The sequence below is a fragment of the Ascaphus truei genome, chromosome 11 (genome assembly GCF_040206685.1).
Source record: "Ascaphus truei isolate aAscTru1 chromosome 11, aAscTru1.hap1, whole genome shotgun sequence".
NCBI lineage: Eukaryota > Metazoa > Chordata > Amphibia > Anura > Ascaphidae > Ascaphus > Ascaphus truei.
This window is the reverse complement of record NC_134493.1, coordinates 3132193-3159676: the sequence shown is the minus strand read 5'-3', so window position 1 is coordinate 3159676 and position 27484 is coordinate 3132193. Positions and strand designations below refer to the sequence as shown.

At 44.3% G+C, this 27484-nt stretch overlaps 1 non-coding gene and 5 pseudogenes across 1 annotated transcript; all 6 read right to left on the bottom strand.

The window, feature by feature from the left end:
* Window positions 1–1228: 1228 nt before the first annotated feature.
* On the bottom strand, window positions 1229–1401 carry LOC142463662 (U1 spliceosomal RNA; annotated as a pseudogene).
* A 1467-nt stretch (window positions 1402–2868) lies between these two features.
* LOC142463775 (U1 spliceosomal RNA) lies at window positions 2869–3041 on the bottom strand (annotated as a pseudogene).
* Window positions 3042–4539: 1498 nt separating this feature from the next.
* LOC142463716 (U1 spliceosomal RNA) lies at window positions 4540–4703 on the bottom strand. The gene has a single exon (XR_012787476.1). It is a non-coding gene; the product is annotated as a U1 spliceosomal RNA (small nuclear RNA).
* A 6803-nt stretch (window positions 4704–11506) lies between these two features.
* On the bottom strand, window positions 11507–11648 carry LOC142463721 (U1 spliceosomal RNA; annotated as a pseudogene).
* Window positions 11649–18441: 6793 nt separating this feature from the next.
* On the bottom strand, window positions 18442–18583 carry LOC142463717 (U1 spliceosomal RNA; annotated as a pseudogene).
* Window positions 18584–25394: 6811 nt separating this feature from the next.
* On the bottom strand, window positions 25395–25536 carry LOC142463732 (U1 spliceosomal RNA; annotated as a pseudogene).
* Window positions 25537–27484: the final 1948 nt, after the last annotated feature.

Here is a 27484-nt window from a genome sequence, read left to right as displayed (position 1 = left end):
CCCCCGCCCATCCGACAAGCACCCAGAGAAGCCAAGCTTCGCCGCAAGGTACTACTTCTTGGTTTTAAAAGGAAGAAGCAATCACTTTGAACACCGCTCAGCTCTGTCATTCCAGCTGGCGGAGAGACCGACAGACAGGGGGACAGACAGACAGGGGGACACCATATTTCTGGGGTGGCTTTCTACATCTTCCCTACCTGCTTGCACTCTCTCTGCTGCTGCTGCTGCTGCTGCTGCAGCATAAAAAGGGAGAGATGCCCAGTCCTGCTGGCAAACTTGACACTTTGCCCCTTACCAGCATGGCTGCTTACATGGCATTTGCATAAATATAGAAGCAAGCTAACACTGTCTGCTGCTCCCTGGATAGAGATAGATAGATAGATAGATAGATAGATAGATAGATAGATAGATAGATAGATAGATAGATAGATAGATATTGTTTTTGCACTGCTCAGCAGATAGTTTGCAATCTGTTGGTTTTAAATGCTGCTCTTTGTTACTTTGGAGCCTAGAAACTCTAGAACGTACTGTATACTCCCTTTGTGATATCATCACATGGGGTGGTCTGGCTACAGAGACCCAGACATACCATGTAGAACTAGGGCGGGGAGGGGGTGAAATAAAAACCCCATATCCTGCAAGGAACGGCCATTTAAAAAAAAAAAATGAATCCAGATTTGTTTGTAAATGTGCTGCTTTATACAATATTTCAAAAGGCATCAAACATACAATTGTGACTTTGAAATCACCTATACATTGTGTATTGCACTTATCTCAGTATAATAATAGAGAGATTCGTATCTCAAACCAAAAAAAGAAAAGAAAACAATCAGCCAGAGAGGTGGACATTGGAAAGAGAGGGATACATTTTTACTGCTGCTGCTGCTGCTGCTGCTGCTGCTGCTGCTGCTGCAGCGACTCATATTCTACAGTTCTTGGCCCTTTTTGTTTAGAATGTTTTTTTTCATGAATTATATGTGTTTCCGTATTTCCCATCCACCTGAATTTATTCCTAAATGTCTGCGCAGGTGCCTAATTGTCATTTCTCCCTGTTTGAGATGTTGCTACCTGGCTAGTTGGTTTGCTCCTTTTATGCCACAGTTATTGACCAGGCCCAAAGCCCAAGCAGTGGCAATAGCAGCTTGTCTGAACAAACACCTGTGCTGTGGGTGGTGGTTGTTGTTATTGTTGTTGATTTTTGTTTCTGTTTTTTCTAACAGTCGAAAAACAGGGGAGAGCGCGCACGCAGTCCCCCACTACCAGAAATTGTGCAGTCGAGTTTCCCGCATGTGGGGAAATCGCAGAGGTCAGCTAGCTCCAAGTGCAATGAGCAAGCCTCGCCCTGGGAGAGCCACCTGCAGGATCGTGGCTGTATAGTGTACTCCCCTGCCAGGTAAGTATGAGTTGGAATGGCGCTGGGGGGCAACTAGCCCTGTCCCAGGACAAGTGTCACCCTTGTGGAGAGAGCAGCCTGGTCATTGGTGCAGCGGCTACAGCGGCAGCAGCAAGCACCACAGTAGCTGAGGCCTAGTATCTGAGCCAGCACCTGCAGCAAGGATCAGCTTAGGCCATTCCATGCAAACATTTGTGCAGCAGCGAATATTTGTCAAACAACATAGATCGAAGACATCCCCTCCCTAGAAGCAAAGCCCCTCCCCCGCCCATCCGACAAGCACCCAGAGAAGCCAAGCTTCGCCGCAAGGTACTACTTCTTGGTTTTAAAAGGAAGAAGCAATCACTTTGAACACCGCTCAGCTCTGTCATTCCAGCTGGCGGAGAGACCGACAGACAGGGGGACAGACAGACAGGGGGACACCATATTTCTGGGGTGGCTTTCTACATCTTCCCTACCTGCTTGCACTCTCTCTGCTGCTGCTGCTGCTGCTGCTGCTGCTGCAGCATAAAAAGGGAGAGATGCCCAGTCCTGCTGGCAAACTTGACACTTTGCCCCTTACCAGCATGGCTGCTTACATGGCATTTGCATAAATATAGAAGCAAGCTAACACTGTCTGCTGCTCCCTGGATAGAGATAGATAGATAGATAGATAGATAGATAGATAGATAGATATTGTTTTTGCACTGCTCAGCAGATAGTTTGCAATCTGTTGGTTTTAAATGCTGCTCTTTGTTACTTTGGAGCCTAGAAACTCTAGAACGTACTGTATACTCCCTTTGTGATATCATCACATGGGGTGGTCTGGCTACAGAGACCCAGACATACCATGTAGAACTAGGGCGGGGAGGGGGTGAAATAAAAACCCCATATCCTGCAAGGAACGGCCATTTAAAAAAAAAAAAATGAATCCAGATTTGTTTGTAAATGTGCTGCTTTATACAATATTTCAAAAGGCATCAAACATACAATTGTGACTTTGAAATCACCTATACATTGTGTATTGCACTTATCTCAGTATAATAATAGAGAGATTCGTATCTCAAACCAAAAAAAGAAAAGAAAACAATCAGCCAGAGAGGTGGACATTGGAAAGAGAGGGATACATTTTTACTGCTGCTGCTGCTGCTGCTGCTGCTGCTGCTGCTGCTGCTGCTGCAGCGACTCATATTCTACAGTTCTTGGCCCTTTTTGTTTAGAATGTTTTTTTTCATGAATTATATGTGTTTCCGTATTTCCCAATCCACCTGAATTTATTCCTAAATGTCTGCGCAGGTGCCTAATTGTCATTTCTCCCTGTTTGAGATGTTGCTACCTGGCTAGTTGGTTTGCTCCTTTTATGCCACAGTTATTGACCAGGCCCAAAGCCCAAGCAGTGGCAATAGCAGCTTGTCTGAACAAACACCTGTGCTGTGGGTGGTGGTTGTTGTTATTGTTGTTGATTTTTGTTTCTGTTTTTTCTAACAGTCGAAAAACAGGGGAGAGCGCGCACGCAGTCCCCCACTACCAGAAATTGTGCAGTCGAGTTTCCCGCATGTGGGGAAATCGCAGAGGTCAGCTAGCTCCAAGTGCAATGAGCAAGCCTCGCCCTGGGAGAGCCACCTGCAGGATCGTGGCTGTATAGTGTACTCCCCTGCCAGGTAAGTATGAGTTGGAATGGCGCTGGGGGGCAACTAGCCCTGTCCCAGGACAAGTGTCACCCTTGTGGAGAGAGCAGCCTGGTCATTGGTGCAGCGGCTACAGCGGCAGCAGCAAGCACCACAGTAGCTGAGGCCTAGTATCTGAGCCAGCACCTGCAGCAAGGATCAGCTTAGGCCATTCCATGCAAACATTTGTGCAGCAGCGAATATTTGTCAAACAACATAGATCGAAGACATCCCCTCCCTAGAAGCAAAGCCCCTCCCCCGCCCATCCGACAAGCACCCAGAGAAGCCAAGCTTCGCCGCAAGGTACTACTTCTTGGTTTTAAAAGGAAGAAGCAATCACTTTGAACACCGCTCAGCTCTGTCATTCCAGCTGGCGGAGAGACCGACAGACAGGGGGACAGACAGACAGGGGGACACCATATTTCTGGGGTGGCTTTCTACATCTTCCCTACCTGCTTGCACTCTCTCTGCTGCTGCTGCTGCTGCTGCTGCTGCTGCAGCATAAAAAGGGAGAGATGCCCAGTCCTGCTGGCAAACTTGACACTTTGCCCCTTACCAGCATGGCTGCTTACATGGCATTTGCATAAATATAGAAGCAAGCTAACACTGTCTGCTGCTCCCTGGATAGAGATAGATAGATAGATAGATAGATATTGTTTTTGCACTGCTCAGCAGATAGTTTGCAATCTGTTGGTTTTAAATGCTGCTCTTTGTTACTTTGGAGCCTAGAAACTCTAGAACGTACTGTATACTCCCTTTGTGATATCATCACATGGGGTGGTCTGGCTACAGAGACCCAGACATACCATGTAGAACTAGGGCGGGGAGGGGGTGAAATAAAAACCCCATATCCTGCAAGGAACGGCCATTTAAAAAAAAAAAATGAATCCAGATTTGTTTGTAAATGTGCTGCTTTATACAATATTTCAAAAGGCATCAAACATACAATTGTGACTTTGAAATCACCTATACATTGTGTATTGCACTTATCTCAGTATAATAATAGAGAGATTCGTATCTCAAACCAAAAAAAGAAAAGAAAACAATCAGCCAGAGAGGTGGACATTGGAAAGAGAGGGATACATTTTTACTGCTGCTGCTGCTGCTGCTGCTGCTGCTGCTGCTGCTGCTGCTGCTGCTGCTGCTGCTGCTGCTGCTGCTGCTGCTGCTGCTGCTGCTGCTGCAGCGACTCATATTCTACAGTTCTTGGCCCTTTTTGTTTAGAATGTTTTTTTTCATGAATTATATGTGTTTCCGTATTTCCCAATCCACCTGAATTTATTCCTAAATGTCTGCGCAGGTGCCTAATTGTCATTTCTCCCTGTTTGAGATGTTGCTACCTGGCTAGTTGGTTTGCTCCTTTTATGCCACAGTTATTGACCAGGCCCAAAGCCCAAGCAGTGGCAATAGCAGCTTGTCTGAACAAACACCTGTGCTGTGGGTGGTGGTTGTTGTTATTGTTGTTGATTTTTGTTTCTGTTTTTTCTAACAGTCGAAAAACAGGGGAGAGCGCGCACGCAGTCCCCCACTACCAGAAATTGTGCAGTCGAGTTTCCCGCATGTGGGGAAATCGCAGAGGTCAGCTAGCTCCAAGTGCAATGAGCAAGCCTCGCCCTGGGAGAGCCACCTGCAGGATCGTGGCTTTTTTTTTTTTTGTTATTCAACACCTTTTTTAAATTTACAGACTTTTTTTTTACAACCAAAAAAACACATAATTTTTTTCAGCCATATTACATTAACAAGACACAAAACATGCTATATTTACATTTTCTTCCTCCTTCCTTTCCCCACAGAAAATTACTGTTCACAATCACAATTACACACTCTTTCATCCCATTCTGTCACCATTCTTCCTTCCCAGCCATCCCTCCCTTCCATACATTTCCGTATGCTTTTTCCCCACGGCACCCGCCGTGGAGGGGAGCACCGGCCCACCTCTTCTCTCCGGTAACTCCACGTAAAGGGACCCAGACTGTACTACTGTACTTCTCAAAGAAAGACAAAACTCTTCTTCATAAATATTCTCTTTCCCTTTCCGTAAAAGCAAACGCTTTTGCTCACTTCCATTCCCACTCACACAACTCATAACCAGTAAATTTAACTATTTTTAACCTCCGCAAATATCATTCCCAAAAAATAAATCACATTATCTCACGATGTACAATCCCCTTTTTTCTTATGATCTGGTAAAAACTTCTTCAACTTCACACAAGTTACATACCCCTCCTCCTCTCTAGTTGACTCTTCTAACACACAACCATCTTATTCCAGCTATTCACTTTCCACAATGCATCACTTTCCACTTTCCCCAACCTTTTCTGATCCAACAAGTAGTATGTATACATTTTACTTAAAATTATCCTAGTACATGCTTTCACATCTAACGTTTCATTATTGAATATCATCATACTTCTCACCATCCACACAACCTCTTTTACACAATTTATTATTTTCCATAGTACCCAACCTTTTTCCCCTTTTAACTCACTTAACCCATAAAGCATCATATTGAACTCCAATATATGGATTCCTCCTAGTTCTCTAATTAGCTTCGCTAGGTTTTTCCACACAGCCCTCACAAAAAAACAGTTCCAAAATAAATGTACTATGTCTTCTACGCCACCACATCCTTCTCTTGGACACCTATCCGACACTGTCATACGTCGTCTCTTTTGGAAGACTCGGACTGGCAGACACTTGTGCACAGCCATCCAAGCAATATCTTTGTGAATATTAGATAGACCCTTGAAATCTATGTTCTTCCACATCAGTTTTAATTGTGACATATTCAGATTTCCGCAGCATTCATAACTGTCTCTCTCCAGAATCACAGCCCTTATTTTCCTGTGATCTTCCCATAAGGACTTTTCTACATCCCTTAAATTAAAACCTCTTATGAAATGTTCAATGACCCCATAATTATCTGGGGTCACAAAACAGAGTGGCCTCCTCAAATCTGTCCTGAACAGACCCAGCCTCCTTAACATACCCCCTGCCGCATACCTTGCTAAACAGGCCGCCTTTGTATCCTCACTCTGAATTCTCTTTATACAGAGCTGGGCATATTTTGCTCCCAGGATAACTTCTATCCTGGGGGCCCCTTTTCCACCTTTCCCTTTTTCCTTCCATACAATTTCTCTCTTTAATCTCTCATTTGTTGACCCCCACAGAAAACTGAACAAAAACTGAGTAATTTTTCTAATCCATTTTGCCGCGGGGGGAAACACCAGCCCTATATGCAGCAAAATTGGTACCAACACCGCTTTTGTCACCAAAATCTTCCCTTCCATTGAAAGCTTCCTTAGCATCCAAAAATTGATTTTTTTTTCTATTCTTTCCCCTACCTTTACCCAATTTACCTCCCCTGTCAAGTCCTCATCGAAATAAACCCCTAACAGTCTTAGCTGTTCCCCTTCCACAGGGATCCCACACTTTCCTAAATCATGCCAATCCCCAAAGGCCTTACAAGCACTTTTCCCCCAATTCACTCTCAGCCCTGAAGCGTGACAAAAGGTATCAATATGTAACTGCGCTCTATGAAGAGCCGCCTGTGTAGTACACACCAGGGTTAAGTCGTCCATATATCCTAGAACTTTGATGCTCCTTCCCCCACTCCCTGGGATTTCAACCCCTCTCACCACCTTGTCCGCTCTGATAGTCTGCAACAAAGGCTCTATAGCGCAAATAAACGCCAACGGGGACAGAGGACACCCCTGCCTTACCCCTGATTTCACCCAAATTTTTTCAGTAAAACAGCCATTTACTAAAACTCTACTATTAATACCTTTATATAAACTACCTATCCATCTAACGATTTCCATTGGTATTCCTAACTTTCCCAGGACTTTAAACAAAAAGGCATGAGACAAAAGGTCATAAGCCTTCTCAAAATCAATATTTGCAATAACTAGTGGTTGCTGCCGCTCCAAACAATACCAAATTAAATCCCTCAGGAGAATTAGATTCCCTACCATCTGTCTCCCTGGTACACCACACACCTGCTCCTCTTCCACCAATTTACATAAGAAAGGCTTCAATCTTAGCATTACCACTTTTGCAACAATTTTATAATCTGAATTCAGCAGAGTTATAGGACGCCAGTTTTTAAGATCTCTTTTGTCCCCCTTTTTTTTGAATATTAATGCAATTATACCTTCTTTAAAGGATTCCGGCGTTTCTCCTAACTTAAAAATTGTGTTGCATAACTTAAATACCTCTTCTCTAATTATGTCCCACATATAGGAGTAAAATTCATGTGGTAACCCATCCTTACCAGGTGATTTTCCTTTCCTTCCATTCCTTATTACCTCATTTAATTCTTCACTGTTTAGATCTCTCACCAAGAAAACCTGATCATCTTTACTTAGTTTTTCCTCAATTTTTTCAACTAGCTCTTTTTCTAAGGACATATCACGCTCCTTTTCCTCATATAATTTGGAATAAAAATTCTCACAAACTTTCAGAACTTTTTCCGTCTCCTTTACCTCTGCCCCCTCTTCATTCAACACAGGAATTGGACTTAACTTCCCTGTAAATGCTTTTTTAAAGAAAAAAGAAGTACATTTTTCATTCTTTTCAACCGCTTCCACTCTTGCAGCATGAATTATCCTTCTACCTCTTTTTTCCAGTAATTCCTCAGACTCCACCCTAACCCTTTTAAGATCTCCCTCCACATCCTTTCCCATCTCTTTTAACCTGAGGAGAAACTGTTTTCTCAGGATCACCCTCCTGTAATCTTCCTCCTGTTTTCTTGCCAACTCCTTACCTTTCCTAATGAAAAACTTTTTTTGTTTCAATTTTTACCCACTCCCACCATTCCAGTATTCCCTTATATTCCCACATTCTCCTCTTTAAATAAACATACAATTTCCCATACTGATCCTTGATCCCTGGTTTTTCTAATAGTGAAACATTAAGTTTCCAGTAACCCCTTCCATACTTTTCCACTCCCTCTACTTCTATTTTACATACAACACATGCATGGTCAGAGAAAAGTACTCTTAACCCCTTCCAGCTCTCCACCTTCAACCCTTCAGAAATAAAAATATGGTCAATTCTAGACTTTACCCCTCCACTCTCACAAAACCAAGTGAATTCCCTTTTTTCTTTCCCCCACACCTGCAAAGTATCCTTAAAAGAAAAATCACCCATAATTGTTTTCAACAGTACCCCAGAACTATCAGGCTTACTCCTGTCTGCACCCCCCACCCTATCCCCCTCCCTAATTATACAATTAAAGTCTCCTAACACAAAAGTTTTCATTCTTCCAGGTAAAAACAACCTCAGTTTCTCAAACAGCAACCTCCTTTGATTTTCCTTTGGAGCTGCATATATATTAAATATTCTGAAACATTCCCCCTTCCATTTCACCAAAACAAAAAATAACCTTCCCGGTTCAATTACCTCACATTTGCATATTTTAAACTCTTTTCCCTTAAATAATATCCCAATCCCACTGTTTCTGCTCTCTAGGCAGCATGACCACGCAGATTCCCCCCACACCCACTCTTCTTCTTTTGGGGGTTCAGTAATTGTACATTCTTGCAAACAAAAAATATCACATCTTTCTTTTGCCAGTAAGTCAAATATCCTCACTCTTCTTGTACGCTTTCTCAAGCTCCGTACATTTAATGATGCCAGCGTCAAAGTCATTTCTTCTTATACTAACGCACCATGCAAAAGGCACAATCCCAGGTAACAAATTATAAAATTATACTTAGCTCTGTCCAGCACCTTCCTCCATGGGGGGCCCCGGAGACTGAAATCCACACCTCATATTCTCTGCCGCATCATTATCCGCATAGGGAAGGCTCTGTCCTCCTGGTGACCCCTGCCCATCCTGCACGCCCGTCAAAGGATATGCCGGGGAGCGCAAGGGGCTAGCATCCAATCCACCTCCCCCCACCCCCTCTCCTGAATCAAAAATCATACTGGTCTTCTCTTCCTCTTCTCCTCCCAGGCATTTTGCCTTTGAAGGGGCAAAAGATTCTTCCTCCATCTTCCTCTTTGGCGGACGTTCCCCTCCTTCCGCTGTCTCCATACCCTCTTCCGTAATTTTCTGATTAAGGCTGTCCACCTCAGAAACAATGATCTGCAATCCTGGGGTTCCCTCACCTTCTCCTTGCATCAGGTCAGGCTCCTCCCCCTCTCCTATGTCCGGCTCCGCCTCCTCCCCCCATACCCTTTGGACCTCGTTCTGGAGAGCATTCTCAGCTGGAACCACGGGCGTTTCCTCCATACGCTCACCCAGCTCTGAGTCTGAATCTGGCAGCTCCTGCTCAGCTGCTGCGTCACCCCTCGCTAAGGCCTCATCAGTGGGAGCCTCAGCAGCTGGTTCCACGGGCGTCGTCTGACTGCTTTCAACTCCATGCCGCTTATCATACTCACTGTCCTCATTAACCCATCCCTCTGGGCGCTCTGCAGTCTCCCTTCTCCTCACAATCTCTGCAAAAGACTTTTTTTTTGTACAAAATCTCGCCATGTGCCCTGTTTCATGACACAAGTCACATGTAGCTGGCTCCCGGCACTGCGCAGCGTGGTGTCCCTCCTTCCTGCATTTGCGACAAATTTCTACATCTTGCTTAGCACAGCCCTCCTGCGTGTGCCCAAACTCCATGCACCTCCTGCAATATTGCGGCTGGCCCCGGTAGTACAAGTACCCCCGGTTTCCTCCAATGTTAAAGGTCCCCGGGGGGTGCGAGACTCCCCCCAATCCCGTTGGGGACATCCTCAGCTTGCACATATATCTGGTCTTTCCATTATAAATGCCAATCCTATTTTTCAGTCTCTGTCCTTTCTTGACAATCTCACAGTACCGTGACAGGAACACCATAATATCTTCCTCTGGTGTAAAAGGGTTATACGTGTGCACAATTATAGCAACTTCTCCTAATGCAAACAAGGGTACCAGCTCTACACCTCGCATACAGTCCACATCCTTTTCCTCCTTTGCTCTTTCCATCACACCCATACATTGGTCACCTGCTTCAAAAGCCACATCATAAAAGTGCTGTTTCGGAAATTCCTGGATGCAATAAATATCTCCACGTTCAATCTTCAGTGTGTCTTCCAATATCTGATTGTAGAACTCATCCAATCCCAGAAATTTGGGAGCCTTATCCAATCTGAATCTGATGGTGTTTTGAACGAAACTTCCACGATTATCCATTCTGCTTCTCAAAAAAAGGTCTTTCACCCAAACACGATACTTCTAGGCTCCGCTCCTCAAGCACAAGGCTATGCCTGCTCCAGCAGCGCCCCCCGCAGGATCATGGCTACGTAGTGTACTCCCCTGCCAGGTAAGTATGAGTTGGAATGGCGCTGGGGGGCAACTAGCCCTGTCCCAGGACAAGTGTCACCCTTGTGGAGAGAGCAGCCTGGTCATTGGTGCAGCGGCTACAGCGGCAGCAGCAAGCACCACAGTAGCTGAGGCCTAGTATCTGAGCCAGCACCTGCAGCAAGGATCAGCTTAGGCCATTCCATGCAAACATTTGTGCAGCAGCGAATATTTGTCAAACAACATAGATCGAAGACATCCCCTCCCTAGAAGCAAAGCCCCTCCCCCGCCCATCCGACAAGCACCCAGAGAAGCCAAGCTTCGCCGCAAGGTACTACTTCTTGGTTTTAAAAGGAAGAAGCAATCACTTTGAACACCGCTCAGCTCTGTCATTCCAGCTGCCGGAGAGACAGGGGGACACCATATTTCTGGGGTGGCTTTCTACATCTCCCCTACCTGCTGGCACTCTCTTTTTCTGACCTCCACTGACACCTGCTGCTGCTGCTGCATTAAAAGGGAGAGGTGCCCTGTCCTGCTGGCAAACGTGACACTTTGGCCCTTACCAGCATGGCTGCTTACCTGGCATTTGCATAAATATAGAAGCAAGCTAACACTGTCTGCTGCTCCATGGATAGAGATAGATAGATAGATAGATATATAGAGATTGTTTTTTGCACAGCTCAGCAGATAGTCTGCAATCTGTTGCTTTTAAATGCTGCTCTTTGTTACTTTGGAGCCTAGAAACTCTAGAACGTACTGTACACTCCCTTTGTGATATCATCACAGGGGGTTGTCTGGCTACAGAGACCCAGACATACCATGTAGAACTAGGGTGGGGAGGGGGTGAAATAAAAACCCCATATCATATCCTGCAAGCAAGGAACGTCCATTTTTTCAAATCCAGATTTGATTGTAAATGGGCTGTTTTTTTCGTAAATATATATATATATATATATATACACAGTATTTGTTTCCCTATTTCCCAATCCACCTGTGAACTTATTCCTAAACGTCTGTGCAGGTGCATCATTGTCATTTGTCCCTGTTTGAGATGTTGCTAGCTGGCTATTTATTGTACATGGTGCTCCTTTTTGCCAGCAGTTATTGACCATGCCCAAAGCCCAAGCAGTGGGAATAGCAGCAGCTTGTCTGAACAAACACTTGTTTCTGCTTTTTGTAACCATCCAAAAACAGGGGAGAGCGCGCACGCAGTCCCCCACTACCAGAAATTGTGCAGTCGAGTTTCCCGCATGTGGGGAAATCGCAGAGGTCAGCTAGCTCCAAGTGCAATGAGCTAGCCTCGCCCTGGGAGAGCCACCTGCTTTTTTTTTTTTTTTTTTCCTTTTAAAGTTTTTATTCAAGCCATTACAACATATAGTATACAAAACTTTTCAAAACCACAAAACAAAATTAAACAGCCTCATAATACAAAAACCATACATTACATTTTGTTATTCTGTATAAGACCTTCCATTGGGGTTTTTTCCCCCCTTGTCAGGGACCTTTCCCTTACATAGTCACCTAGTAAGGAAAACCAAAAATAAGAAAAAACCAGTCCTCTTCTTCCCATTCACACACCATCTGCATCCTTCAAAAAAAATACACACCCTATTCCAACTCTCCTTTCCCCATATGCTTTTTCTCCGCTGTCCTCAACAACAGAGGGGAGCAACGGCCCACCTCTTCTCTCCGGTACTCCACCAAAAGGACCCTCTCAGCACATTTAGTGCCCCTTACCAAACACTCGAAAAAACCGTCCTCTTCCACAGGACCATTTTATCATTCCTCCTTTTGGTAAAAGCATATGGGGTTTCCACCCTACACTCTCACCATACTCACAACCTACTCAAAACACCCTTTGTCACAAAAACATTAAACCCTATTAACCATTATATTCCACCTTTCAGGTTTCCATAAAACCTCAGCCTCCTTCCCCCCCAATCTTTTTACATCCAGCAAATAATATGTAAACATTTTCCCCAAAATGATTTTCACGCACACATTCACACCAATCAGCTCATCATTTATTAGCAACACATTTCTTACATTCCACATCACCTCCTTAACACAACTTATTATCTTCCACAACACGCTTCCTTTCTCTCCCCTCACCTCACACAACCCATACATCATCATGTCAAATTCCAGCGTTTTAATCTCGGTTAGCCCTTTAATTAACCTGCCCATACACTTCCACACCGATCTCGCAAAAGTGCAGTTCCAAAACAAATGGACCACACTCTCAATCGCCGCACATCCTTCCCTTGGACACCTTTCCGTTCTGGCTAGATCTCTTCTCTTCTGAAATTCTCTTACCGGGAGGCAACTATGCACTGCCATCCAAGCAACGTCTTTTTGTGAATTAATCAATCCCTTGTGGTTCAAATTTTTCCACATTTCCTTTAGCTTGCTTTCAATCAGCCATCCACTGCTTTCAAAACCGTCTCTATCCCTAATCACTTTTTGAATTTTTCTATGGTCCTCCCACAGAGTTTTTTCCACCACCCTCAACTTGAAATCTCTGATAAACACCTCTATGACCCCATAAAACACCGGGGTGACAAAACAGACAGGACGCCTTAAATCTGTTTCACAGAACCCTAGTCTCCTCAACATCTCCCCAGCAGCGTACCTCAACATGCAAGCCATCTTTGAAAACTTGTTGACTAGCTTTATGCAAAAATGCGCATATTTAGCCCCCAATATCACTTCTATCCTAGGGAACCCTAGCCCCCCCTTCCCCTTCTCCTTAAAAATGATCTCTCTATTCAATTTCTCCACTCCTGACCCCCAAAAAAACATAAACAAAAAACGTGTAATTTTCCTAATCCACTTTGTTGTTGGAGGAAAAACCATCCCCATGTAAATCAATATTGGTACCAATACCGCCTTTGTGACTAAAATTTTCCCCTCAAACGACAATTTCCTCAATGCCCAAAACTGAATCTTTTTCTTTATTTTCTCCCCAATCTTTTCCCAATTTACTTCTCCACTGAAATCTTCATCAAAAGACACCCCTAACAATTTTAAATGTTCTTCCTCCACCGGGATCCCACAAACATCCAAATTCTGCCATTCTCCAAAAACCTTGCAGCTACTTTTATTCCAGTTAACTTTGAAACCTGAAGCCTGGCAGAAGGTTTCAATATGAAACTGAGCCCTTCTAAGGGCCACTTGAGTGGTACACACCAGCGTCAGGTCGTCCATATAGCCTAATACTTTTACATTTCTACCCCCACTCCCTGGTATTTCCACACCTCTTATTATCTTGTCGCCTCTGATGATCTGCAGAAGTGGCTCTAAAGCACATACAAAAACCAAAGGTGACAGCGGACATCCCTGTCTTACTCCAGATTTCACACTTATCTTGTCTGTCAAAAAACCATTTACCAAAACTCTACTGAATATATCCCTGTACAAAACCCTGATCCAGCTAACCACCTCCACCGGTATCCCTAATTTTTCTAACACCCTGAACAGAAAACAATGTGAGAGTCGGTCAAAAGCCTTCTCAAAATCAATATTAACCAAAACTAACGCTTGTCCCCTTTCCTTACAATACCAAATCATATCTCTAATTAATATTAGGTTCTCCGTTATCTGCCTCCCCGGCACGCCACACACCTGCTCCTCCTCAACTAATTTATCCAACACCATTTTTAGTCTTCCCATTAATACCTTGGCCAAAATTTTATAGTCCGAGTTCAGCAGGGTTATGGGACGCCAATTCCTTAGATCTCTTTTGTCCCCTTTTTTAAAGATCAACGTAATAATCCCTTCCTTGAAGGAATCCGGTATTTTACCTTTTTTTATTATTTCCTTGCATAAATTTATCACATCACCACCAATTACATACCACATCTGCTCATAAAACTCGTGAGGTAGTCCATCTATACCTGGCGTTTTCCCTTTTTTCCCTTTCCTTATTGCTTCCCTTATCTCTTCCTCATTTAAATCTCTCATCAAGAAATGCTGATCCTCCTTGTTAAGTTTTTTCTCAATTTTCTCCAATAGGTCTTTTTCTATACTGCTGTCTCTTTCCTTCTCCTTGAATAAATCTGTGTAAAACTCTTCCACTTCTCTTAACACCCCCTCTGTATTCTTCACCTCCCCCCCCTCTTTGTTTAATACTGGGGATAAAAAGGTTCTCCCTGTATAAGCTTTTTTAAAAAAGAATGGAGTACACCTTTCATTTTTCTCCACAGTTTCTACCCTAGCTGCATGGATTATTTTCCTACCTTTCCCCTCTATTAAATCCCTAAAAACTTTTTTTCTTTCCCCAGATCCTCCTCCACATTTACCCCCATTTCTCTTAGCCTATAGAGGAACTGCTTTCTCAGAATTGCCATCCTGTACTCTTCCTCCTGCCTCCTTGCCTTCTCTACACCTCTTTTAACAAAAAATTTTTTGGTTTCTCCCTTAACCCATTCCCACCATTCAATCACTCCCCCATACTCCCACCTTCTCCCCTTTAACTTTGCATACATTCGTTCATATTGTTTTCTTATCCACTCCTCCTCCAGCAATGAAACATTCAATTTCCAGAAACCCTTTCCATGCTTTTCCATTCCCTCCAGTTCTAAAATACATTGTACACATACATGGTCTGTAAACAATTCTTTTGAACCTTCCCATTCCTCCACCTTTAACCCTTTTGAAATGAAAATATGGTCAATCCTTGATTTTACTTTCCCACACTCACTGAAATACGTAAACTCCCTCTCCCCTTTACCCCAAACTTTGAAAGCGTCCCTTAAACTAAAATCATTCAAAAGTGTTTTCAAAAAAACCCCAGAAGCATCAGGTCTGCTCCTTTCTGCCCCTCCCACCCTATCCCCCTCATTCAGTATGCAATTAAAATCCCCCACCACCAGGGTTTGTACTCTCCCTGGCAAAAAAAATTTCAATTTCTCAAACAAATCTCTTCTTTGTTTTTCTTTTGGAGATGCATACATATTAAATAACCTGAACATTTCCCCCCTCCACTCAAACAAAACAAACATTAACCTTCCCGGTTCTATCACCACATGTTTACAGATTTTAAATTCGTGACCCCTAAACAAAATCCCTATCCCACTATTTTTATTCTCCCGGCTCCCAGACCACAGAGATTCTCCCCACACCCAAACCTCTTTCCTTGGTGGGTCTGAAATCCCACATTCTTGCAGGCAAACAATGTCATTTTTTTTTTCCCAACCAAGTCCAGAATCCTGGCCCTTCTAGCCGGGCTTTTCAGACTTCTCACATTAAGTGATGCTATTTTTAGAGTCATTCAGCCCTTAGTAAGAGAAAAAAACACAAAAAACCATACTCATCTTAAGTCCTCCAACGGGGAAAGGGGGGGTGATATTCCCTCCTTGTCATCGAACCCAAACGCAAAATTTTTAATTCCTCTCTCCTCCAAGTATATTTCACTTTGGCCCCCCGGTGATCCCTGCCCATCCGGCACACCAGAATAGGGGGGGGGAGGCTCCTCTGGACTTGACATATTTTCCGAGTGCTCCTCCTCTCTGCTGCTGCAAGATGTCTCGCTGGCGGTACCCGGCAGAGCCCCTTCGTGGCACCTCACTTTTGATGGGGCGCTTCTTTCCTCCTTCTTCTTACGTTTCCCTCGGCGGTCTTCTTTCTCTCCAGCCTCCAGTGCTTCCATTTTTCCTTCCTCCTCCTCCTCTGTTTGGCGCAGCTCCTCCTCCTTTTCTGCTACCTCAAAAGTCTCCGCCGTGAGAGGCTCCTCTCCTTCCGCCAGCATCACATCAGAGTCTGTATCAGGCAACTCTGTATCAAACAACTCCGCCTCCTCCTTCTCCTCCTCCTCCTCCTCCTCCTCCAATCTGGCCTCCACCCCCTCAGCTACAGGTGCTCCCTGCCCTGTCTGCTCGTTTGGGACCACACCTAGAACAGCTGGGACAACGGGCGTTTCCTCCATACTCTCATTTCCATGCTCCATGTCAAAAGCAGATTCTGCAGAAGCAAACCCAGCACTTTGCTCACACACTTCCAAACTTCTAACAGCCCGGGCATAAGATCTTTTTTCCATACAGTTTCTGGCCCTGTGCCCAGTTCCCCCGCACAAGTCACAACAGGCTGGCTCCTTGCACTCAAACGTGGGGTGGCCCTCTTTTTTGCATTTACGGCACACTACCACATCCTTTTTTTCACAGAACTCCTGTGTGTGGCCAAAGTTAAAACAGGACCGGCAGTATTTCGGCTGGTCTCGGTAGTAAAGGAAGCCCCGGTTATCTCCAATACTAAAGTTCCCAGGAGGGTGCCTGACTCCCCCAATTCCATCATCGCTTTCTTTTAGTCTGCAAAAATACCTGGTTTTGCCAGTATAGATGCCAAAATAGTTATTCAGTCTCACACCTTCCTTTACAGATATGCAATACCTAGACAGGAACATCCTTACATCATCTGTCGGTGTGTACGGGTTGTACATGTGTACAGTTATGGGGATTTCTCCCTTCGCAAAGCACGGCATCAAATGAATACCTCGCAAGCAGTCCACTCCCTTGGCCTTTTTTGCTTCTTCCATACAATTCGTGCAATCTGCATACGTCACAAGAGTAACATCATAGAAACCTTGCCTCTGGAACTCTTGGATACAATACACACTGGGCTGCATTACCTTTAACGTATTCTGTAATATCTCCAGTACCAGCTCCTCCAGTCTCAGGCCTCTGCGTTCCTCATCCAAAAGAAATCTTATCGTATTCGTGATGTAAAGCGTCCTATTCGCCATCCTTCTTCTTAAGGTCTTTCACCCAAATAAAGATACTTCTCACGGATCCGCCTCCCAAGCCCTAAGCTTAGGCTTTCTCCAGCGGCGCCTCCTGCAGGCTCATGGCTTAAAACTCCCCTGCCAGGTAAGTATGAGTTGCAATGGCGCGCTGGGGGCAACTAGCCCTGTCCCAGGACAACTGTCACCCTTGTGGAGAGAGCAGCTTGGTCATTGGTGCAGCAAGCAACACAGTACCTGAGGCCTAGTATCTGAGCCGCTGCGGCCAGCACCTGCAGCAAGGAGCAGCCTAGGCCATTCCATGCAAACATTTGTGCAGCAGCAGCAGCAGCAGCAGCAGCAGCAGCAGCAGCAGCAGCAGCAGCAGCAGCAGCAGCAGCAGCAGCAGCGAATATTTATCAAACAACATAGATCCAAGACACCCCGTCCTCCTCCCTCCCCCCCCAGAAGCAAAGCCAAGCCAAACCAAACCAAACCCTCCCCCCCCGATCCAACAAGCACCCAGAGCAGCCAAGCTTCGCCGTAAGGTACTTCTTCTTGGTTTTAAAAGAAAGAAGCAATCACTTTGAACACTGCTCAGCTCTGTCATTTCAGCTGCCGGAGAGACAGGGGGACACCATATTTCTGGGGTGGCTTTCTACATCTCCCCTACCTGTTGGCACTCTCTTTTTCTGACCTCCACTGACACCTGCTGCTGCTGCATTAAAAGGGAGAGGTGCCCTGTCCTGCTGGCAAACGTGACACTTTGGCCCTTACCAGCATGGCTGCTTACCTGGCATTTGCATAAATATAGAAGCAAGCTAACACGGTCTGCTGCTCCATGGATAGAGATAGATAGATAGATAGATAGATAGATAGAGATTGTTTTTTGCACAGCTCAGCAGATAGTCTGCAATCTGTTGCTTTTAAATGCTGCTCTTTGTTACTTTGGAGCCTAGAAACTCTAGAACGTACTGTACACTCCCTTTGTGATATCATCACAGGGGGTTGTCTGGCTACAGAGACCCAGACATACCATGTAGAACTAGGGTGGGGAGGGGGTGAAATAAAAACCCCATATCATATCCTGCAAGCAAGGAACGTCCATTTTTTCAAATCCAGATTTGATTGTAAATGGGCTGTTTTTTTCATAAATATATATATATATATATATATATACACAGTATTTGTTTCCCTATTTCCCAATCCACCTGTGAACTTATTCCTAAACGTCTGTGCAGGTGCATCATTGTCATTTGTCCCTGTTTGAGATGTTGCTAGCTGGCTATTTATTGTACATGGTGCTCCTTTTTGCCAGCAGTTATTGACCATGCCCAAAGCCCAAGCAGTGGGAATAGCAGCAGCTTGTCTGAACAAACACCTGTTTCTGCTTTTTGTAACCATCCAAAAACAGGGGAGAGCGCGCACGCAGTCCCCCACTACCAGAAATTGTGCAGTCGAGTTTCCCGCATGTGGGGAAATCGCAGAGGTCAGCTAGCTCCAAGTGCAATGAGCTAGCCTCGCCCTGGGAGAGCCACCTGCTTTTTTTTTTTTTTTTTTTCCTTTTAAAGTTTTTATTCAAGCCATTACAACATATAGTATACAAAACTTTTCAAAACCACAAAACAAAATTAAACAGCCTCATAATACAAAAACCATACATTACATTTTGTTATTCTGTATAAGACCTTCCATTGGGGTTTTTTCCCCCCTTGTCAGGGACCTTTCCCTTACATAGTCACCTAGTAAGGAAAACCAAAAATAAGAAAAAACCAGTCCTCTTCTTCCCATTCACACACCATCTGCATCCTTCAAAAAAAATACACACCCTATTCCAACTCTCCTTTCCCCATATGCTTTTTCTCCGCTGTCCTCAACAACAGAGGGGAGCAACGGCCCACCTCTTCTCTCCGGTACTCCACCAAAAGGACCCTCTCAGCACATTTAGTGCCCCTTACCAAACACTCGAAAAAAACGTCCTCTTCCACAGGACCATTTTATCATTCCTCCTTTTGGTAAAAGCATATGGGGTTTCCACCCTACACTCTCACCATACTCACAACCTACTCAAAACACCCTTTGTCACAAAAACATTAAACCCTATTAACCATTATATTCCACCTTTCAGGTTTCCATAAAACCTCAGCCTCCTTCCCCCCCAATCTTTTTACATCCAGCAAATAATATGTAAACATTTTCCCCAAAATGATTTTCACGCACACATTCACACCAATCAGCTCATCATTTATTAGCAACACATTTCTTACATTCCACATCACCTCCTTAACACAACTTATTATCTTCCACAACACGCTTCCTTTCTCTCCCCTCACCTCACACAACCCATACATCATCATGTCAAATTCCAGCGTTTTAATCTCGGTTAGCCCTTTAATTAACCTGCCCATACACTTCCACACCGATCTCGCAAAAGTGCAGTTCCAAAACAAATGGACCACACTCTCAATCGCCGCACATCCTTCCCTTGGACACCTTTCCGTTCTGGCTAGATCTCTTCTCTTCTGAAATTCTCTTACCGGGAGGCAACTATGCACTGCCATCCAAGCAACGTCTTTTTGTGAATTAATCAATCCCTTGTGGTTCAAATTTTTCCACATTTCCTTTAGCTTGCTTTCAATCAGCCATCCACTGCTTTCAAAACCGTCTCTATCCCTAATCACTTTTTGAATTTTTCTATGGTCCTCCCACAGAGTTTTTTCCACCACCCTCAACTTGAAATCTCTGATAAACACCTCTATGACCCCATAAAACACCGGGGTGACAAAACAGACAGGACGCCTTAAATCTGTTTCACAGAACCCTAGTCTCCTCAACATCCCCCCAGCAGCGTACCTCAACATGCAAGCCATCTTTGAAAACTTGTTGACTAGCTTTATGCAAAAATGCGCATATTTAGCCCCCAATATCACTTCTATCCTAGGGAACCCTAGCCCCCCCTTCCCCTTCTCCTTAAAAATGATCTCTCTATTCAATTTCTCCACTCCTGACCCCCAAAAAAACATAAACAAAAAACGTGTAATTTTCCTAATCCACTTTGTTGTTGGAGGAAAAACCATCCCCATGTAAATCAATATTGGTACCAATACCGCCTTTGTGACTAAAATTTTCCCCTCAAACGACAATTTCCTCAATGCCCAAAACTGAATCTTTTTCTTTATTTTCTCCCCAATCTTTTCCCAATTTACTTCTCCACTGAAATCTTCATCAAAAGACACCCCTAACAATTTTAAATGTTCTTCCTCCACCGGGATCCCACAAACATCCAAATTCTGCCATTCTCCAAAAACCTTGCAGCTACTTTTATTCCAGTTAACTTTGAAACCTGAAGCCTGGCAGAAGGTTTCAATATGAAACTGAGCCCTTCTAAGGGCCACTTGAGTGGTACACACCAGCGTCAGGTCGTCCATATAGCCTAATACTTTTACATTTCTACCCCCACTCCCTGGTATTTCCACACCTCTTATTATCTTGTCGCCTCTGATGATCTGCAGAAGTGGCTCTAAAGCACATACAAAAACCAAAGGTGACAGCGGACATCCCTGTCTTACTCCAGATTTCACACTTATCTTGTCTGTCAAAAAACCATTTACCAAAACTCTACTGAATATATCCCTGTACAAAACCCTGATCCAGCTAACCACCTCCACCGGTATCCCTAATTTTTCTAACACCCTGAACAGAAAACAATGTGAGAGTCGGTCAAAAGCCTTCTCAAAATCAATATTAACCAAAACTAACGCTTGTCCCCTTTCCTTACAATACCAAATCATATCTCTAATTAATATTAGGTTCTCCGTTATCTGCCTCCCCGGCACGCCACACACCTGCTCCTCCTCAACTAATTTATCCAACACCATTTTTAGTCTTCCCATTAATACCTTGGCCAAAATTTTATAGTCCGAGTTCAGCAGGGTTATGGGACGCCAATTCCTTAGATCTCTTTTGTCCCCTTTTTTAAAGATCAACGTAATAATCCCTTCCTTGAAGGAATCCGGTATTTTACCTTTTTTTATTATTTCCTTGCATAAATTTATCACATCACCACCAATTACATACCACATCTGCTCATAAAACTCGTGAGGTAGTCCATCTATACCTGGCGTTTTCCCTTTTTTCCCTTTCCTTATTGCTTCCCTTATCTCTTCCTCATTTAAATCTCTCATCAAGAAATGCTGATCCTCCTTGTTAAGTTTTTTCTCAATTTTCTCCAATAGGTCTTTTTCTATACTGCTGTCTCTTTCCTTCTCCTTGAATAAATCTGTGTAAAACTCTTCCACTTCTCTTAACACCCCCTCTGTATTCTTCACCTCCCCCCCCTCTTTGTTTAATACTGGGGATAAAAAGGTTCTCCCTGTATAAGCTTTTTTAAAAAAGAATGGAGTACACCTTTCATTTTTCTCCACAGTTTCTACCCTAGCTGCATGGATTATTTTCCTACCTTTCCCCTCTATTAAATCCCTAAAAACTTTTTTTTCTTTCCCCAGATCCTCCTCCACATTTATCCCCATTTCTCTTAGCCTATAGAGGAACTGCTTTCTCAGAATTGCCATCCTGTACTCTTCCTCCTGCCTCCTTGCCTTCTCTACACCTCTTTTAACAATAAAATTTTTGGTTTCTCCCTTAACCCATTCCCACCATTCAATCACTCCCCCATACTCCCACCTTCTCCCCTTTAACTTTGCATACATTCGTTCATATTGTTTTCTTATCCACTCCTCCTCCAGCAATGAAACATTCAATTTCCAGAAACCCTTTCCATGCTTTTCCATTCCCTCCAGTTCTAAAATACATTGTACACATACATGGTCTGTAAACAATTCTTTTGAACCTTCCCATTCCTCCACCTTTAACCCTTTTGAAATGAAAATATGGTCAATCCTTGATTTTACTTTCCCACACTCACTGAAATACGTAAACTCCCTCTCCCCTTTACCCCAAACTTTGAAAGCGTCCCTTAAACTAAAATCATTCAAAAGTGTTTTCAAAAAAACCCCAGAAGCATCAGGTCTGCTCCTTTCTGCCCCTCCCACCCTATCCCCCTCATTCAGTATGCAATTAAAATCCCCCACCACCAGGGTTTGTACTCTCCCTGGCAAAAAAATTTTCAATTTCTCAAACAAATCTCTTCTTTGTTTTTCTTTTGGAGATGCATACATATTAAATAACCTGAACATTTCCCCCCTCCACTCAAACAAAACAAACATTAACCTTCCCGGTTCTATCACCACGTGTTTACAGATTTTAAATTCGTGACCCCTAAACAAAATCCCTATCCCACTATTTTTATTCTCCCGGCTCCCAGACCACAGAGATTCTCCCCACACCCAAACCTCTTTCCTTGGTGGGTCTGAAATCCCACATTCTTGCAGGCAAACAATGTCATTTTTTTTTTCCCAACCAAGTCCAGAATCCTGGCCCTTCTAGCTGGGCTTTTCAGACTTCTCACATTAAGTGATGCTATTTTTAGAGTCATTCAGCCCTTAGTAAGAGAAAAAAACACAAACTCATCTTAAGTCCTCCAACGGGGAAAGGGGGGGTGATATTCCCTCCTTGTCATCGAACCCAAACGCAAAATTTTTAATTCCTCTCTCCTCCAAGTATATTTCACTTTGGCCCCCCGGTGATCCCTGCCCATCCGGCACACCAGAATAGGGGGGGGGAGGCTCCTCTGGACTTGACATATTTTCCGAGTGCTCCTCCTCTCTGCTGCTGCAAGATGTCTCGCTGGCGGTACCCGGCAGAGCCCCTTCGTGGCACCTCACTTTTGATGGGGCGCTTCTTTCCTCCTTCTTCTTACGTTTCCCTCGGCGGTCTTCTTTCTCTCCAGCCTCCAGTGCTTCCATTTTTCCTTCCTCCTCCTCCTCTGTTTGGCGCAGCTCCTCCTCCTTTTCTGCTACCTCAAAAGTCTCCGCCGTGAGAGGCTCCTCTCCTTCCGCCAGCATCACATCAGAGTCTGTATCAGGCAACTCTGTATCAAACAACTCCGCCTCCTCCTTCTCCTCCTCCTCCTCCTCCTCCTCCAATCTGGCCTCCACCCCCTCAGCTACAGGTGCTCCCTGCCCTGTCTGCTCATTAGGGACCACACCTAGAACAGCTGGGACAACGGGCGTTTCCTCCATACTCTCATTTCCATGCTCCATGTCAAAAGCAGATTCTGCAGAAGCAAACCCAGCACTTTGCTCACACACTTCCAAACTTCTAACAGCCCGGGCATAAGATCTTTTTTCCATACAGTTTCTGGCCCTGTGCCCAGTTCCCCCGCACAAGTCACAACAGGCTGGCTCCTTGCACTCAAACGTGGGGTGGCCCTCTTTTTTGCATTTACGGCACACTACCACATCCTTTTTTTCACAGAACTCCTGTGTGTGGCCAAAGTTAAAACAGGACCGGCAGTATTTCGGCTGGTCTCGGTAGTAAAGGAAGCCCCGGTTATCTCCAATACTAAAGTTCCCAGGAGGGTGCCTGACTCCCCCAATTCCATCATCGCTTTCTTTTAGTCTGCAAAAATACCTGGTTTTGCCAGTATAGATGCCAAAATAGTTATTCAGTCTCACACCTTCCTTTACAGATATGCAATACCTAGACAGGAACATCCTTACATCATCTGTCGGTGTGTACGGGTTGTACATGTGTACAGTTATGGGGATTTCTCCCTTCGCAAAGCACGGCATCAAATGAATACCTCGCAAGCAGTCCACTCCCTTGGCCTTTTTTGCTTCTTCCATACAATTCGTGCAATCTGCATACGTCACAAGAGTAACATCATAGAAACCTTGCCTCTGGAACTCTTGGATACAATACACACTGGGCTGCATTACCTTTAACGTATTCTGTAATATCTCCAGTACCAGCTCCTCCAGTCTCAGGCCTCTGCGTTCCTCATCCAAAAGAAATCTTATCGTATTCGTGATGTAAAGCGTCCTATTCGCCATCCTTCTTCTTAAGGTCTTTCACCCAAATAAAGATACTTCTCACGGATCCGCCTCCCAAGCCCTAAGCTTAGGCTTTCTCCAGCGGCGCCTCCTGCAGGCTCATGGCTTAAAACTCCCCTGCCAGGTAAGTATGAGTTGCAATGGCGCGCTGGGGGCAACTAGCCCTGTCCCAGGACAACTGTCACCCTTGTGGAGAGAGCAGCTTGGTCATTGGTGCAGCAAGCAACACAGTACCTGAGGCCTAGTATCTGAGCCGCTGCGGCCAGCACCTGCAGCAAGGAGCAGCCTAGGCCATTCCATGCAAACATTTGTGCAGCAGCAGCAGCAGCAGCAGCAGCAGCAGCAGCAGCAGCAGCAGCGAATATTTGTCAAACAACATAGATCCAAGACACCCCGTCCTCCTCCCTCCCCCCCCCCCAGAAGCAAAGCCAAGCCAAACCAAACCAAACCCTCCCCCCCCGATCCAACAAGCACCCAGAGCAGCCAAGCTTCGCCGTAAGGTACTTCTTCTTGGTTTTAAAAGAAAGAAGCAATCACTTTGAACACTGCTCAGCTCTGTCATTTCAGCTGCCGGAGAGACAGGGGGACACCATATTTCTGGGGTGGCTTTCTACATCTCCCCTACCTGCTGGCACTCTCTTTTTCTGACCTCCACTGACACCTGCTGCTGCTGCATTAAAAGGGAGAGGTGCCCTGTCCTGCTGGCAAACGTGACACTTTGGCCCTTACCAGCATGGCTGCTTACCTGGCATTTGCATAAATATAGAAGCAAGCTAACACTGTCTGCTGCTCCATGGATAGAGATAGATAGATAGATAGATAGAGATTGTTTTTTGCACAGCTCAGCAGATAGTCTGCAATCTGTTGCTTTTAAATGCTGCTCTTTGTTACTTTGGAGCCTAGAAACTCTAGAACGTACTGTACACTCCCTTTGTGATATCATCACAGGGGGTTGTCTGGCTACAGAGACCCAGACATACCATGTAGAACTAGGGTGGGGAGGGGGTGAAATAAAAACCCCATATCATATCCTGCAAGCAAGGAACGTCCATTTTTTCAAATCCAGATTTGATTGTAAATGGGCTGTTTTTTTCATAAATATATATATATATATATATATATATATATATATATATATATATATATATATATATATATATATATATATATATATATATACACAGTATTTGTTTCCCTATTTCCCAATCCACCTGTGAACTTATTCCTAAACGTCTGTGCAGGTGCATCATTGTCATTTGTCCCTGTTTGAGATGTTGCTAGCTGGCTATTTATTGTACATGGTGCTCCTTTTTGCCAGCAGTTATTGACCATGCCCAAAGCCCAAGCAGTGGGAATAGCAGCAGCTTGTCTGAACAAACACCTGTTTCTGCTTTTTGTAACCATCCAAAAACAGGGGAGAGCGCGCACGCAGTCCCCCACTACCAGAAATTGTGCAGTCGAGTTTCCCGCATGTGGGGAAATCGCAGAGGTCAGCTAGCTCCAAGTGCAATGAGCTAGCCTCGCCCTGGGAGAGCCACCTACTTTTTTTTTTTTTTTTTTCCTTTTAAAGTTTTTATTCAAGCCATTACAACATATAGTATACAAAACTTTTCAAAACCACAAAACAAAATTAAACAGCCTCATAATACAAAAACCATACATTACATTTTGTTATTCTGTATAAGACCTTCCATTGGGGTTTTTTCCCCCCTTGTCAGGGACCTTTCCCTTACATAGTCACCTAGTAAGGAAAACCAAAAATAAGAAAAAACCAGTCCTCTTCTTCCCATTCACACACCATCTGCATCCTTCAAAAAAAATACACACCCTATTCCAACTCTCCGTTCCCCATATGCTTTTTCTCCGCTGTCCTCAACAACAGAGGGGAGCAACGGCCCACCTCTTCTCTCCGGTACTCCACCAAAAGGACCCTCTCAGCACATTTAGTGCCCCTTACCAAACACTCGAAAAAACCGTCCTCTTCCACAGGACCATTTTATCATTCCTCCTTTTGGTAAAAGCATATGGGGTTTCCACCCTACACTCTCACCATACTCACAACCTACTCAAAACACCCTTTGTCACAAAAACATTAAACCCTATTAACCATTATATTCCACCTTTCAGGTTTCCATAAAACCTCAGCCTCCTTCCCCCCCAATCTTTTTACATCCAGCAAATAATATGTAAACATTTTCCCCAAAATGATTTTCACGCACACATTCACACCAATCAGCTCATCATTTATTAGCAACACATTTCTTACATTCCACATCACCTCCTTAACACAACTTATTATCTTCCACAACACGCTTCCTTTCTCTCCCCTCACCTCACACAACCCATACATCATCATGTCAAATTCCAGCGTTTTAATCTCGGTTAGCCCTTTAATTAACCTGCCCATACACTTCCACACCGATCTCGCAAAAGTGCAGTTCCAAAACAAATGGACCACACTCTCAATCGCCGCACATCCTTCCCTTGGACACCTTTCCGTTCTGGCTAGATCTCTTCTCTTCTGAAATTCTCTTACCGGGAGGCAACTATGCACTGCCATCCAAGCAACGTCTTTTTGTGAATTAATCAATCCCTTGTGGTTCAAATTTTTCCACATTTCCTTTAGCTTGCTTTCAATCAGCCATCCACTGCTTTCAAAACCGTCTCTATCCCTAATCACTTTTTGAATTTTTCTATGGTCCTCCCACAGAGTTTTTTCCACCACCCTCAACTTCAAATCTCTGATAAACACCTCTATGACCCCATAAAACACCGGGGTGACAAAACAGACAGGACGCCTTAAATCTGTTTCACAGAACCCTAGTCTCCTCAACATCTCCCCAGCAGCGTACCTCAACATGCAAGCCATCTTTGAAAACTTGTTGACTAGCTTTATGCAAAAATGCGCATATTTAGCCCCCAATATCACTTCTATCCTAGGGAACCCTAGCCCCCCCTTCCCCTTCTCCTTAAAAATGATCTCTCTATTCAATTTCTCCACTCCTGACCCCCAAAAAAACATAAACAAAAAACGTGTAATTTTCCTAATCCACTTTGTTGTTGGAGGAAAAACCATCCCCATGTAAATCAATATTGGTACCAATACCGCCTTTGTGACTAAAATTTTCCCCTCAAACGACAATTTCCTCAATGCCCAAAACTGAATCTTTTTCTTTATTTTCTCCCCAATCTTTTCCCAATTTACTTCTCCACTGAAATCTTCATCAAAAGACACCCCTAACAATTTTAAATGTTCTTCCTCCACCGGGATCCCACAAACATCCAAATTCTGCCATTCTCCAAAAACCTTGCAGCTACTTTTATTCCAGTTAACTTTGAAACCTGAAGCCTGGCAGAAGGTTTCAATATGAAACTGAGCCCTTCTAAGGGCCACTTGAGTGGTACACACCAGCGTCAGGTCGTCCATATAGCCTAATACTTTTACATTTCTACCCCCACTCCCTGGTATTTCCACACCTCTTATTATCTTGTCGCCTCTGA